We start from the raw sequence: 12,339 nt of genomic DNA, 5'->3' as shown, positions 1-12,339 counted from the left end.
CAGTGTCTTCTTCCACTGGTCCCATCACCACACAAATGCTTTGACCGAGAGCTGCCCTCCTGGGGTAAGGGGGGATGAGACCACCGGGGCATGAGCCCTCCCTGCTGCCTGCTCCCTGCTGCCTGAACTGTCCCATCCACACTCACCGCCCATCCTGTCCCACCCAGCTGTGGAAGGAGAAATGGATGAGTTCATAGAACCATAGAATCATTAAGGTTGGAAAAGACCTCCAAGATCCCCCAACCCATCCCCACCATGCACACTACGTCCCAGCTGTCATATCTCCATGGCTCTGGGACACCTCCAGAGATGGGGACTCCACCACCTCCCAATGCATCGCCGCTCTTTGGAGAAGAAATTGTTCCTAATAGTCAGCCTGGCCTTCCCCTGTCACAACTGGAGACCATCACCTCTCGTCCTGCTGCTGTTAGCTGGGAGCAGTGGCTGACCCTCACCTCACAACAGCCTCGTTTCAGGGAGTTGTAGAGAGTGACGCGGTCTCCCCTGAGCCTCCTCTTCTCCAGACTGAACAATCCCAGCTCCCTCACTCACTTCCAGCCCATCCAGAACCCGATGAAGGACCTCCCTGCCCTCAGGCAGACCAGCACTTCCCCCCAGCTTGGTATCACCTGCAAACCTGCAGAGGGTTCACTCAATCCCCTCACTCAGATCATCAATAAAGATATTAAACAGGACTGGAAATGTTAATTGTTAGAAACTACTTAAAGCCGTGCAGTTACCTCAGAGCCCTGTTCAGGCAAATGGCACTTTAACTCAGGTTTGTACTCCTTTGCCATAGGTAAAATATTTCTGCTCATGAGCTGTCGCTCCCAACAATCTACATCAAATATTATAAAAATAACAGCATATGTGTGTGCGCATACATAGATCTGAAAGCATTAAATACAGGTGTGCGTGCATGCTCGCCTGCTTCGGATGGGAGCAAGGCAGAAGGTGTGAACGTGGGGATGCTGCTGACTCCTGAGCTGTGCATGCGGTGCTGCCTGCCCTGCAGCTGAGCTGCTGCTCCCCAGGGGCCGTGAGGAAGTGGGGGATAAGAGAGCCCCAAACCTGACTTAGCGCTCCTTAAACCGAAATGCTGAAAAAGCACAAAAAAGGATTTGAAAACTCAGTCTGAAGGGTTTAACCCACCTTCTGAAGCACACCCTGGTGTGCACTGCTGCTCTGAGGCTCCAGTTGGACACAGTTCGGTCTGCAGTCTCACAGCTTGTCTTTCTGTCTGAATTTAGCTCCCTATGGGGTTGGGGTCTTTTCAACCCCTGACCCTGAAGACCCTCACTGCTTCCCTGGGGCTGATGGTCTCCTGAGGAGCCCATGGCACTGCCCAGGAGGGCATCCCTCTCTGCCTGCACAAAGGCTGAACCAGCAGATCTTTTCATTGGCACGTACTGTTGACCCGCAACTGATTTCACTCAGATTCTGAGTTCCCAACTTGTTCCCCCGTCCTTCTTGTGTCTGCTCCTTCCCCTGTGCAAGAAGGGCAGAGCAGCCTAATGCTGGAGGACAAAGCATCTCCCTGGGGCATCTCAGGCCACAGTCAGCAAACCTCCCCTGGGTGCAGGCAGCGGCCGCAGCCAGTAATGCTGTTCCTATATTCAGAAGGCAGCTTTCCTGCTCGCCAGTTCATCAGCTGCAGTGGTATTTGTTCATCTGGTGTTGGTGAGGAATGTCTTTCTAGCTTTTAACTCTGTCCTTGTTCTTCACCCGCTCTTTACTGTCATAGTTCCCAGGTTATTTGTCACCATGCGCTTTTTACCTCAAACAGGTTAAAGATATTGTTTAGTGGTGCTCGTTCCTTTTTCCCTTCTTTTTCCTTCTTCTCACTGCTCATGTTGAGCAGTCATCACTTCGCAGTCTCACCCACGCGGACTCTGACTCACTAAGGGATGGAAGTCCTTCCCTATCTGCCTGCTGCTCTCCTTGGTGTGGGCAGCGCTGTGTTCCTCTGCTGTTGTGCCATGATGCACCATTGTTAGTTATTTACCGGAGTGCCTGCATCATTCAGCCCTGCTGTGCTCCACGGTGCTTCTGCAAAGAGGAAGATGCTCCCCGGTCCAAGGTGGATGCTAGAAACACAGAAAGAACTGCTAGGGTACAGAGGGGAGGAGTTACAGTTGGAGGATAGGAGCTGTGTTCCGTGTCTCCAAATGTGGAGAGGTGTGTGGTGCTTACAAGTCCTTGCAGTGCTGGAAGTCCAGAGCAAGGCTGATTTCTGCTCGCTTTGCACACCCCAGCTAAAGGACAGATGTCACCTGCATGTCATGGTTTGCACCCAGCTCCATGGTGTAGAGTCAAGCATTTCAAGGGACTTACTGCATCCTTCCATTTGACTTCAGGCAGAGTGCAGTATTATTTTCAGTCCCAGAAACAAGGTTTTTTTTCTTTTTTATCAGGGAAAGGAAAAAACAAAGAGTTGTGATGATCATATTTCCTGCAATGAGCTGTAAGGTGTTCCATTAAGAAGCCTTGAGGCTCAGAATCATAGAACCATAGAAAGCTTGGGTTGGCCGGGACCTTAAGGATCACAGAGCAATAGAATGGCTTGAATTGGGTTGGAAGGAACCTTAAACATCACAGAACCATAGAATGGTTGGACTGGACCTTACAGCTCCCCCCCACCCCCACCCCTGCCATGGAGGAGAAAAGCAGGATTCCTAATTGCTGCAGATGGCGGCCAGTCATTACTGTAGCTGTGCTGGAGGCACCAGCAATCACTCACAAATCATCCAACCAAGGAACCTTTTTGTTACTGTGGCTGGCAGCAAAAACCCTCACTGCTTCATTGTGAAAATAACCAGGATCCATTTAAGACTTCCTTTATTTATTTATTTTAATTTTTTTTTCTGATAATCAATACTCACAGCTCCAATAAGGCAAAGAAAAAGGACATTTAGTGCCTTTTTAATTGGCTCTTTATAATTGTTTTGTGGGGCGTCTGAAATTTTTGAAGATTTATGTGCAAAATAAAATTCTTAGTGCTTTTAGTAAAATTCTTACTTCTTAGTAAATTATATCGTAGATTAATGTGGCATGTAAAAATCTGTCATAAAGGAAGTAAATTTCACACATGCAGGGGAAAATTACTGTAAAAATGCCAAACCAGTCCTAGAATCTTTTATTCATCTTTTGGTAGGTAAGTTTTACCGATTTAAGCATTATTCTGAATACGTCTTTTACCAAGAACGTATTTCCAGGTGTGTTTTTCAATAAGGAATACTATTCTTTCCCTGTAAATAACAGCACTCCTAGTGTTTGGGGTGTCGCTCCTTACCATTTTTCCCTGGTAACTCAGCTGATACACAACATTTGGAAGGTAAATGGGAAACTCTGGTGTTGTCTTCTGCTAGCAGCCTTCAGCCACCCATTCTGCCCCCACAGCAAAGGCCGAGCTCTGAGTTACAGATGGGTTTGAATCTCCCTGCTCCCTAGCAAACTTCAGACAAGTCTCCCTCACGGCTCCCCCTGATGCATTTCCATGATGAATTCCTCCTCCTGCAGGCACGGAGCAGGTTTCATTGCCATGGGAAATGCCAAACAGGGAGACAAGCTGACACCCAAAGGCCACCAAAGAAAGAATTTGGCATCTGGGTGCTGCAGCTGCCAAGCGCTCCCCACGAGCGGCCGCAGCAATCAGCTCTGGGGATGCAGCAAAGCGAGGAGGAGGAGGAGGCAGCAAAGAGCATGTGGTGCACAATCAATGCCGCAATCAGAGGCAGGAGGAAGTGCCAGCTGGTTCCTGCAGCTTCATCCACGTGCCAGGAGCACAGAATAGTATTTAAATAAAGCACTGACAGAGCAGGGCAGCTTATACAGCCCCAGCAGCGAGGGCAGGGTGAGGGGTGCCCACACGAAGGCGACTGGAGCTCCAGGCCTTCTTGCTCCCTGCCAGCTCGAATCGGGCTTTGGGGCAGCTCAGAAAACTGCTGCTCCTTATGAAAGTACAGGTGGTGCCAGGGAAAAGTGGGATCTGTGTGTCTGCATGGCTGAGAGCGCGGATATTACACAGCGGTGAATAGCATAAGGCTGGCTATATAGTGCAGATGTCAGGAGACACTGGCTGCTTTTAATGGGCAGGCCAATGCAGAGCAAACATTGGAATGTGACAAAATGGGGGGAAAAGTCCTGTCATTCACCATATGAATTGTTTTACTGCGTTGACCATTCTCTTTAGCTCTTTTGAAAATGCACATTTTGATGGGGAAATGCAAAAGTGAGACAGACAGAAGGAAAAGTTGTGCATTCTATGATTGCATAGAAGTGCAAAGCAATCTATCCTGACAGTCTGCAATGACCTCTGCAGACCCTTCCCCTGCCAAACTTTCTGTCGGCCTTGCCAAACTTCAGATCTGCATAAAAAGGCAACGAGAAAGGCACCGTAAGGGTCGATCAAGAATGCATTTGATCACTCATCCTAGAATAAGGGCAGTTGACACATAGATTTGTCACGTATAAGGAAACAGCACATGAATTTGTCCTGCCTTAATGGCAGTTCCAGCCATATAGCTCTGTGATATACTAAAAGCACAGCCCACGAGTGTAATATAGGTTGGTATTTTATGGAAAGTGTTTGTTTAAAAATGAAACTGTCTCGTTAACTTTTGAGGATATTGATGAATAGATGACAAAAATTGATGGCAGTGCCAGTTAAGTATGAGGTGTACCCAGGAGAATCGTGTCACAGCAGGCCCTAACTGCAAAGTCAGGTTTTATTCTTTGCTTGCTCATTGTCTCTGCAGCCTGCTGCAATCAACGCGTGGCTGGGAGGTTCCTGCTTTCTTCATCAGCAGCAGCCGTGGCTCGGGTGCTAGCATCAGGCAGTGCGGAGTTCTGCACGGCTTGCACGTGTGTGTGCACAGCCCAGAGCGGCAGCCTCGCAGCGCTGGTCCTAGAGGAGCAGTTCATTTGAAGGACTGCTGCAGTGTTATTAGGCATTAGCAATAGGAATGGATTAAAATCTGGCTGGCCCTGCAGATTGCTTCGCTATTGCTTTTATACCACTGCACAGAGTACACCAAACCCTGTATTACAGCTCTGGAGTCATGAAACGGTTATTTATGCGCTTGGATGGTGCCAAATGCAAAGTTGCCCAGCTGATTGTACAAAAAAAAGAGGACTTTTTGCACAAACCAAATATAAACGCTGTTCTTCCTGTTTGTAATGAAATGAGGAAAATGAGAACCATTTCAGGCAGAGCTTCGTTATGGGCTTGTAGGTGCTCCAGCAAAGCCAGTGGCTGCCTTACTGCTGATTGACATGGAGCAGAATAGAAACCCCGTCAGAGCCAGCAGCAGAAATGAGCTTTAGTTTTAAGAAAGACTGCAAACAAACAGCCCAGCTTTCAGCTGACGCCGTGCTGCGTGCTAATGCACCGCCAGTGGCCACACTGAGTGAACACACAACATAAAGGGGAAACTTTGTTATAGTTACGCCTAAATCCACCCTTTTTCTAACGAGTTCCTTTTGCAAAGAGTCGCGTTGGTCAAAAGCATTATTTCTAGAAGCAAGAGAAAAAAGAAAAACCAGCTTGCTTTTCTGAACTCACTGCTAAAAGCTTGTCTGCACATACAGGGCAGGTGCAACAGATTGGTATCGTTTTCTGTTCTAACATTCTTCGCATATTTCTAATATTTACTTAAAGATTCAACTTGCTTTTCTGGATTTCCACTCTTGAATTTTTTCTACTTTCTTCTTTTTATCTACTCCTTTTAATTTTTTTTCTTTAATTGGGAACATGTTTTAGGTATAAAGCCATAATTTCCCAGAGCAGTGCACATGAAATTACACGTTACCGCTCTTATTAATAAAGTTCTGCATCACGTTCCCTTCTCCTGCCTCCTCTTCCCAAACACAAAACCAACACGATGGGTACGTTCCTAAACATTCAAAATGGCTCAATAAGACCCTACATTTTCCCTGGGAGCTACAGGACTATCTGTAACAGCCTGTAATTCTGAAGTCCAGCCGTCTAGCATGTGTTAGCCTACTGGGGAGGAAAATCTGTTTACACCTTACTTGATATCTCAGAGTTCTCTCTTCCTCTCGCACAATTATTTGCTTTGCTACCACTTTTACTTGAGGACTGCCAATCTTCTAGAAGGTGCTGATCCACTCTGCCAACACTTACACTTCCTCGTCGTATCACCAGCAGAGTGTCTGCTCTTCGCATTCGGGAAGCCCAGTGCTCCTCCTATGGCCAGCTGGAAGGTGATTGTGAAAGCGCCACTGGTTGCGCTGTCTGCTTATCATCAGCATTCTAAGTCTTCTGTATCAGCTGGAACCACTGATTTTTACCTGTGCTCTGAAGGCTGTTATAAACTTTGACGTTTAAGACAATGCCTCAACTTCTTGCACCACTTCACTAGAGATAACTCATATAGAATCACAGAATCATAGAATCACTCAGGCTGGAAAAGACCTTAAAGATCATCAAGTCCAACCACAACCAAACCAAGCTACCCTGACCAATAACCCTCCACCAGAGGGTTATAATAATGACCAGAGCGCCACATCCAAACGGTTTTTAGACACAGGGAGGGATGCTGACTCAATCATCACCCTGGGGAGCCCATTCCAGTTCTAACAACCCTTTCTGTAACAAAATTTTTCTTGATATCCAACCTAAACCTCCCCTGGCGCACCTTGAGGCCATCTTCTGTCTGAGTTCTCAACCTTTTGAAGCGAATGTGTTAATTTTGTTTGGGGATGACTATCCTTAGCAGCACCTCAGGCCACTGTTTGCTATTTTTGCCAAGGCCCCTCTTTTTCTGCCTCTCATTTGTATCTTCTGTGCTGGTAGCACACACAGCTCACGGATCCGTACTGCTGGTACATCTCGTATTTCTGAGCTTTTGTGTCTGACTAGTACTGACTGTTCTCTCCTACAAGACATTCTGTTTCTCCTCTTCTGGCCCTGGCAGGCTTTCAGATTCCATGACTCCGAGCACCTCCCTCTTCTAACAACCACCCCTATACTTTTGGATGCCACTTCATCCACCTTTCCATGAAAGCACAGAGACATCCCCTTTCCTGGTTGAGCATCTCTTGGTCTTTTTTCCATCCTGAGTGATCTCCTGGGTGCTTCAGCTCTTTGAGACAAGGCTTTGTTCTCCACTTTCCTCCGCTGCCTTCTTTGCAGGCTTTGTTATGTCTGGACATAGTTATGCAATAACCTCTCCTTGTCCTTTCCTTTGTGCTTCTCACTCTCTCAGAGGAGGGTATTTGCTAGTGTCTAGGATTCTTACACCTCTTCTTCTCTCATACATCTTGATTAACTCACCTCAGATCTCCGTCATTTGGGGCCATTCCTCATCTGCCAGCAGGGCCTGGAGCCCCGTGAACCACATTCCTTTCATGCTTTTTACCCCCAGCTTGCACAGAGACCTGTGGCTGCATCGGCCTGGATTTCACAGCTCATTCTTCTCCCCGAGTTGTTTGACACTGAAGATGACAAATTTCTGGAATTAAAAGATATTTTCTTCAGGGAAACTCCTTCAAAGAGATATTGCACATGCCCGTCATTCAGTTATCGGTACTAAATCAATCACGCTGCTCCCGCTGCCGTTTGCAGTTCCTCTGACTTCGTTTGCTCCTGGACCCACCCTTGTTCATTTCAGTGGTCAGTGAAATTTTGCAAAACCCAGGTGCCATTTACTGCATTTGCTCCCGACTCTGAATTCACCCATTGATACTTTCCAAGCCAATTTGGTCAGCACCAGTCTGCACGCTCCCTTTGCTCATCCCTACAGAACACCCTCCTGGAAGGGGCTGTGCCCACATTCCTGCTGCAGCCGTAACATCACTCACTTTCCTGCCACTGACCCACAGTGAGGTTAAAGCGCTGACCTTTGCAGGAGATGCTGCTGCTACAGCCCAGCTCGGGCCCTGTGCTCTTTGCTGGGGCCTCCCAAAGGCTGTGTGTTGTGTCTTTGGGCTATGGAAAATCTTTGTGGGATAATTCCTATCTTCATTCACCCCAGACTGTTTTCTACTGGTAGGCAGAAGGTGAAAAACTGCAGTCACCTGACAATTCTTTAATCATGGGTAATCATCAGCCCCACATTAGTAGCTCTCTGCATTCACTTTTGACATTTTCTGGGTAATTCTTGCATATTTATCAGCAGTTTGTGAGTACGATTTTTGAAGGCCTGATTTTTAGGCAGCACAGCCCTTCGTTATGGCTGTTAGTGGTCATGGTGCTTCTCAAGGTAATTTGGAGTAGCAGGGTTAGTACAAAAGATGAATGTAGTTATAAAGCCAGGCTCCAAAATCTTTGAAACTGATAAGTATCATTTGACAAATAATGAAGAAAGAAAAAAAAAATCCTTATCGCAATAGAATGGAAAAAATTACATCCTCTAGCTATGAGTTTTAGCAATACTTAATATTGGACTAATGCTGAAGTCTGTAGCTTGTACTTACCTCATGTCTGTGCCCCCGAGACTGCATCCTTAATGTGGAAATAAGGGCAGCAAAGACAGCAGAGCTGCACACTTGGCAGTCACGTTTTGGATTTGACTTTGGGTTTTGGTTTGATCCATGCCATTTTGTTTTCAGAAAATGTGGGTGTTTTCAGGTGATGTCTTCTGAATAAGTAACTCCAGCTGCTTCGGCTGATGCTCTGGAAGCTGCTGCCTCATTGCTGCTCTGTTGTTTCAAGCTCTGACAAACTGCCTAAACTAGCTGTGGGTTTTATGTGCTTCCCGTTCGATATTTTCAATGTCGCTTTTAACAGTGACATTGGCCCATGACAAACAACTGCAAACAGCGTGCCAGCCATAATGCAGACACTCTGTAGGCATACTACCCTTATCTTTTATAGCATAAACTATATTTGCTCCATTGCCTGAGATGGGAACACAAAGCCAATGCTAAGAGAGAGCTAATCCACCTGTCACATTGTTCTGCAGCTCTTCCAGGGAGTTTACAGCAGCCTGGCCGCTCTGGAGCCTGGTGGCAGACGGCTGCACTCGCTTAAATGTGTGTTCAGCAGGGGAGGAGCAGCATCTACCTCAGCCATCAGCCTCTCTTATGGCAGGATACAGCGGCAGCACTGTCTGGAAGAAGACATCTTCCCTATCCTATGCGCCCACTATGAAGCATAGAAAATTTTCCATACTCAGATCTGTGTATCATGGATGAGAAACCATTACTTTTCTGCAAGAAACTCATTTTGAGAAAGCATTTTACTGTGAGTTTATCTTTTCACAGGACTAGTGAATTGGCTCATTTCATCCTGGGTAAAATCATAGGATCACTGAGGTTGAAAAAGACCTCTGAGATCCCCAAGCCCAACCGAAACCCATATCACCATTCCCCCTAACCATGTCCCCAAGCACCTACATCTCCATGTTTCCTCTACTGAGCAAAAGATTCACCATATTTTTTTCCTGCTAAAATGAGCAGTTTCCTTCTCAGTTCCTGCTCCAGCACACAGAAGCTCACAGCCCTACATCATCAGTCCCAGGTCAGCATCCCCAGCTAAACTTTCTGCGGTGACCCACCACTCCTGGGTCCTTTCTATAAGCACCCAGCCCTCCCAGTGCCTTTTTGGGCAGCCCCCACAACTTGGCAGTCTGTGAACCAAAACTCATGGCCAGGAGGAACTGGGATGCTCATGGTGGGAATGGTTGGGATGCTCTACTGCAAAACAGTCTCAGTGGAGCGGGATCCCACTGACACGGTGCTGGGAGCAAAGGCTGCCATCTCCTCCTGCTTGTCCCCGGAGCAGAGCAAGCAGCACGCAGCTTCACAGCCAACATAAGCAGAGAGTGAGCCCCAGACTGTGCCACAAACCACAAGGACACGGAGAGAGCTGAGGCCCCACAGCCCCCTTGGCTCTTCAATATTGCATGGGCTGTACCAGCCGCTCCAAGCATGGCGCTTCAGAACGCTCCGTTTTCTGCAGCTCCTTCCCAAAGGCTGCTATCTACTCCCACCAACGCTGCTTTTTATTTGTCAGGAATGATTACCCTTCCCTTTTGTTAATAACAGAGCCAAAATGCCCAGACCAGTGCTTGGGTTTATAAGCATCCTCAGCAACATCGTCAATGATGTCAGCTCAGAGCATGCTAATTAATCTATAGTCCCTCTTCTGGCTGTTTCTGCAGTAACAGAGCAAAAATAATTTTAGGTGATGTAGCAAGACTGCTTGTTGTTTATTTTTTTATTTGCTTTCTCTCTGTATGGTACAATTAAAGAACCAACCTGGGCTTTGCATGCAGGGTAGGGACCACATTCAGGCGGTGCACAGAGGATACCTGTGGCTTTTCTTCCCTCCCAGCCCTCCTGCGCATTCTCTTTTTTCCTGCCTGTCCCCCAAGTTTTTCCGTTCTTGTTGTACTCTTTAACGTTCACAGTGCTCACGCCCAGTCCTTCTTTCTTTATTTTTCCTTCTTGAAGGAGCCCAGTTCCCAGCACACTGTCCCCACGCAGAAATCCCAATCCACGAGCATTTGGAATTGCTGGGATGTGCAAACTCGGTAAGCCTCGAAGTCATCGGCGAGCTGTCCACAAGCCCATGCCTTAGAACTGGAAATCTGTACTAATATTTGCAATACAAACAGCATTTCACTGAGATTAGCAAACTTCACAGCGGTTTATTTGCAGATTTTGAATTTATAAATGAGAGAAAGGGCTGGGAAGAGGAGAGTGGGGATGATATACAGGGAAATCTAGAGATGAGGATTTATCCTCCTCATTAAAAGCCACTAAGATCTTCATCTCTGGCATTTAATGTACCAAATTCAATATTCTGAACATAGTTTCCATGTAAAAATAGCAATATCATATTTTTAAAAATAGAAGGGGAAGTTTTAACTAAGGCATGCACTTTAATGGCTATTTTCCCCATAAATCCAAGCTTCAGCAAAATTTTTTAGAAATAGAATAAACTCTTTATAATAACTGAAGGTTTCTCTCTCATTTTTCTTCTTGCGAAAGTTCTATTTTCCTTGTACACTAAGCAAGGTGGCCTGAAGAGAAAAAATATGTGTCTTTAGGAAGAAGAAAAGATCTGCTGCCCTTGGTAAAATCAGGGAAAATCAGCCTTGAAAACCTGGGGCTTATAAATGAAGAAAATGCAAGAATAATAAAAAACACATGACCTGAAATTTAATTAATTTGAGTGAGTCGATAAGTTTCTGTTTCTGGACGCGGGTAAAATAGAGGAAGGTTAAAAAGAAAAAATAGGGACGCAGGGCATCCTATTTACCTCCTTCTCATTTCACTATTAAAAACAAAACAGAACAAAAACAAAAACAAACAAACAACAAAAAAAAAAAACACCAAAAAACAAAACAAAAAAAAAAAAAACACAAAAAAACACCCACCCCTAGAAAAATATTTATACAGCGCACAACAAAGAGAAAGACGCGCTCTATTTATTGTGCCTGCTGCACCTCTTCATCTCGTTATGCACATCCACGTATCTGCCTGGCAGGGAGCTGTGTGTGCTGCGCTATCCCTGCGCTGTGCCATGGCCGTGCCATGCTGTGCCCGTGCCCACAGCCAGGACGTTGCACCCCACTCATCTTTGTGCTGCCGCAGCTCTCCCGGGATGGTTCCTGCCGTGGGGAAGTGGCGATACACACGGAGATGCTCACACGGCCAGACCTGAGCAGTGCTCCCACCCCTTCCATCTCACAAAGCTCCTGGCACAGCAGCGCCTTTCAACCCAGCTAAATCCCTCTGATGAAGTCACATTTTCCCCCGGATTTACAGGGCCAGAGCATGGTCTGGCCAGTTGAAAGCTACTCATTTTTCATTTATTTATTTGCATTTCACTCCTAAATGTGGCACAATGGCTTACCAGCACGTAACGGAGAGCCTAACCCCACGCCAGACCTGTGCTATCAACATAAACACAAGATTTCAAAAACGTTCCGAGGAAAGTAATTTTCACATCACCCAATTACCGGGAATTTCTCGTTAAACTCCTTCGCTGCGTTGCAGGTTGCTGTCTGAGCTCAGGAGCCGGGCTGGGAGCAGCACGGTGCAGCGTGGAATAGCACGGCGCGGTGTGTGCAGCACAGCACGGTGTGTGCAGCATGGCACAGCTCAGCAGAGCACAGCACGGCTGCACTCGCTCCCTCCCCACACCTCACCCAGCCCCAACACCTGGCCCAGCGAGCTGCAGCCCCACGCCTCGGCAGCGGCACCGGCAGAGGAGCGGGATGCTAAACAAGATATATACATGATGTCAAATATTGGCTGCACACATCTAAGCCAATCACTTCTAAATAAATTAACCATGGCACTGCCTAATACGATCCACCTGCTTTCTTCCTCGTGTTGTTCCAGACCCTACCTGAACCCCCCTTT

At 46.8% G+C, this 12,339-nt stretch overlaps 1 long non-coding RNA gene across 1 annotated transcript; it reads right to left on the bottom strand.

Annotated features, from left to right (window-relative positions):
- Positions 1 to 10,168: 10,168 nt before the first annotated feature.
- Positions 10,169 to 12,111, bottom strand: LOC146754200 (uncharacterized). The gene is made up of 2 exons (XR_014939367.1): positions 11,934 to 12,111; positions 10,169 to 10,561 (listed from the first exon to the last, which is right to left on the bottom strand). It is a non-coding gene; the product is annotated as an uncharacterized LOC146754200 (long non-coding RNA).
- Between the last annotated feature and the right edge of the window lie 228 nt (positions 12,112 to 12,339).

The sequence above is a fragment of the Coturnix japonica genome, chromosome Z (assembly GCF_054131305.1).
Source record: "Coturnix japonica strain WE chromosome Z, WE-NBRP24, whole genome shotgun sequence".
NCBI lineage: Eukaryota > Metazoa > Chordata > Aves > Galliformes > Phasianidae > Coturnix > Coturnix japonica.
Note: the sequence above shows the minus strand (reverse complement) of the source record. Positions and strands in the feature narration are given on the sequence as shown.